This window comes from Gossypium hirsutum, chromosome D11 (assembly GCF_007990345.1).
Source record: "Gossypium hirsutum isolate 1008001.06 chromosome D11, Gossypium_hirsutum_v2.1, whole genome shotgun sequence".
NCBI classification, from domain to species: domain Eukaryota; kingdom Viridiplantae; phylum Streptophyta; class Magnoliopsida; order Malvales; family Malvaceae; genus Gossypium; species Gossypium hirsutum.
This window is the reverse complement of record NC_053447.1, coordinates 47,038,048-47,041,793: the sequence shown is the minus strand read 5'-3', so window position 1 is coordinate 47,041,793 and position 3,746 is coordinate 47,038,048.

Sequence of the window (3,746 nt, the reverse complement as noted above, 5' to 3'; positions counted from 1 at the left end):
TGATACAATGACCCAAATAACTTAATGGTATTTCTGATTCTACTTATATTACATACTTAAGCAACTTAGTTTTTTAAACCTAGCTATTAAAATTCGTACAAAACTTGTGATAAATTCTTACAACTTTGATTTCAACTTCTATTTATAAGTTTCAAATTAAGACTTAGTTACAGACATAAGAATTTAAACCTTGAGACGTGGCCTTCAAGGAAGCCCCTTTATATACATGAGATGTATATAAGGCCTCACAGCATTTTTGACACTATACTGAGATGGGCTAAGGCCCAAACTATCACTGATACTGAAAAGGGCTTAGGTTCTAGACTGTTCAACTATGCACTGTGAATACTGATTGTTTGTTTGTTTTTGTGGGTTACACACTGAGTTTACGTAAACTCACCCTTTTTGTTTAATGTGCACAGGTAATCCCCAGACTTAGAAGGATCGATGTGACGGAGGACTCAACAGTGACCATAGTAATTTTTGGACTTCATGGTTTTCAATTGCGATTTATGATTTGATTGTTATTGATTATTTGGGTTGTAATTTAAGGACCCTTTGGGAATTTGGTTTTGTATTTTGGGTTTTTATTTATTTATTTTACTTTCTGGATTTATACCTGCTGGTCGTAGGAAATTCAATTTTCAAAAAGTTAAAGTATCTTCTAAACGCATGATCACTTAGATTGTTTTATTAAAACTTCCACAACGAGGGATGTTTCAAAAAAAATTTAAAATGAATAAAGACGACTTCTTAAGTTCTAACAAAGGTTTACTAAAGATAATAACATGGAATATTTTCATCGTAACAACGAGGTTTCAAAAACACTATCGTGTGACATTGCCAGATACGGCCATAATGTCTAGGCTGGGTTTGGGGTGTTACATTTAGTGGTATTAGAGCCAGGTTACAAAACTTGGCTGTGGATTATGAGTTTTAAATTTGGTCTTTGAAAAATTGGTTTTTAAATGATTTGAAATATTTCTACTGAGTATGTGGTGCACCAAGTCTTCGGTGTCGATCCTGTAAGTGTTCTGAAACTGATACATGCTATGATATTCTGAAACTGATATATGTTATGATATTCTGAAACTACTGTAGGTAGCATACTATGAAAACACTCTAGATAGTGTATATTGAGACTGTAGCAAAACTGATAGAGACTGCGATTTACGAAAATCGCTCTGATTACTGAAACTGTTTACATAAAACATCTGCTAATAAATACTGAAACTGAAACTGATGCATAGAAATTCGTAATACCAGATAAATCTGAATAGACATGAGTGCACGAGGTATTCGTAGACGTGGTGCTCGAGGCCGAGGTAGAGGTACCGGCCGTAGAAGGGTTCGATCTGAGTCATTTTTCCTAGGTAATATACTGAATTTGGACACGAGTGAGATGTCAGTGTCGCCTGCTACTGAGACTGAGTCTCATGATCATATGGCTGGGGACGACGCATTGTCTTAAGCTATGTTGAGGATATTAGAAAGGGCCGCTGGGGCAATCTGTTAAAGTTAGCAAACTCTACAGGGATGTTCCTTTAGAGGTTCAAGGGACGGTATTTCTGGCTAATTTGATAGAGCTTCCGTTTGGGGAGTTCAATATGATATTGGGAATGGACTAGTTGGTCAAGCATCGTGTTAGTTTGGACTGTGCAACTAAGAGGTTCGTATTAAGAACTGAGGAACTGTTGTGATTGGGGAACGTCGGAATTACTTGGCTAACGTCATCTCTGCACTGGTAGCTGAGAAACTGGTTCGCAAGGTATGTGAGGTGTATTTGGCCTACGTAAGTGTTTCTACTTCTGGGGACTCTACTGTGAAGGATATTAGAATTGTGAGGGGCTTTTTGAACATCTTTCCTGAGGAGCTACCGGGTTTACCTCCAAATCGAGAAGTGGAGTTTGGGATTAAGCTTTTCTCTGGTACAACTTCGGTGTCTATCGCTCCCTATCTAATGGAACCGAAGGAGCTTACAGAGCTTAAGGCTCAAATTCAGAAGATATTGGATCATGGGTTCATCCGCCCTAGTGTGTCCCCGAGGGGAGCACCGATACTGTTTGTTAAGTAAAAGGATGGATCCATGAGGATGTGTATCGACTACCGACAACTAAATAAGTTGAGTATTAAGAACAAGTATCCACTTTCGAGGATTGATGATTTTTTGACCAGTTTCGGGGGGCGTCTGTGTTCTGTAAAATTGACTTGCGTTCTGGGTATCACTAGTTGAGGGTTAAGGAGGTTGATGTGCATAAGACAGCATTTAGGACTCGTTATGGTCACTATGAGTTCCTAGTGATGCCATTTGAACTGGCTAGTGTACCGGTAGCTTTTATGGATCTGATGAACTGAGTGTTTCAGCCCTACTTGGATCAGTTTGTAGTGGTGTTCATCGATGACATATTGGTTTATTTGAGGACTGAGGATGAGCATGACGAGCACCTTAGGTTTGTTCTTCAAAATTTGAAGGAAAAGTAGCTCTATACTAAGTTCCGCAAGTGAGTTTTGGTTACGTGAAGTAACATTTCTGGGTCATATGGTGTCTGTTGAGGGGATTCAAGTCGATCCTCAAAAAAAATTGAGGTTGTATTGGATTGGAAGTAGCCTAAGAATGTGTCTGAGATTTGTAGCTTTTTGGGGTTGGCCGGTTATTACCGACGATTTGTGGAAGGATTTTCACTGATCGCTACACCCTTAACTAAGCTACTACGTAAAGGTGTACCATTTGACTGGACTAATGCGCAGTAAGAGATCTTTGAGAAGCTTAAGACTGTATTGATTGAGGCTCCTGTTTTGGTACAGCCTGAACCTGGAAAGGAGTTCACGGTTTATAGTGATGCATCACATGTCGGTTTGTGATGTGTGTTAATGCAGGATGGTAAGGTAGTTGCATATGTGTCTCATCAGCTTAAGACACACTAGGTGAACTATCCGACGCATGATTTTGAGTTGGCCATCATAGTCTTCGCATTGAAAATTTAGAGGCATTATCTTAATGGTGAGAAGTGTATCATCTACACTGATCACAAAAGCCTCAAGTATCTCCTTACTCAGAAGGAGCTGAATCTAAGGCAGCGAAAATGGGTTGAGCTGCTTAAGGATTACGATTGTACCATTGAGTACCATCCTGGCAAGGCCAATGTGGTGGCCGATGCATTGAGCCGTAGGGCTATGACCGATCTAAGAGCGATGTTCGCTCGACTTAGCCTATTTGACGATAGAAGTTTGTTGGTAAAACTTCAGGTCAAATCGACATGGATTGAACAAATTCGAGGTAAACAATTGGGGGATAGGTCTCTCAGGTTGCATTTTTGTCAGGTTGAGAATGTTTGCACTATTGACTTTGGGATAAACAGTGATGCGGTACTTTGTTTACCTATGCTATGCATCCCGCCGGGAACAAGATGTACCGAGATCTTCAGGAATTGTACTGGTGGCCAGGGTTGAAGCATGAGGTTATTGACTTCGTTGCTCGCTGTTTGACTTGTTAGTAGGTTAAGGTTGAGCGTCAATTACCTTCGGGTTTGCTGCACCTGGTTAAGTACCGTTATGGAAATGGGAGTGGGTAACGATGGACTTCGTTAGTGGGTTGCTCTAACACTCACCAAGAATGATTCTGTCTGGGTTATCGTGGATCGGTTGACCAAGTCTGCTCACTTCAACCTGATAAGGATAGACTTTTCTCTTCAAAAATTAGCTAAGCTCTACATATCGGAAATAGTGAGACTACATGGGGTACCTGT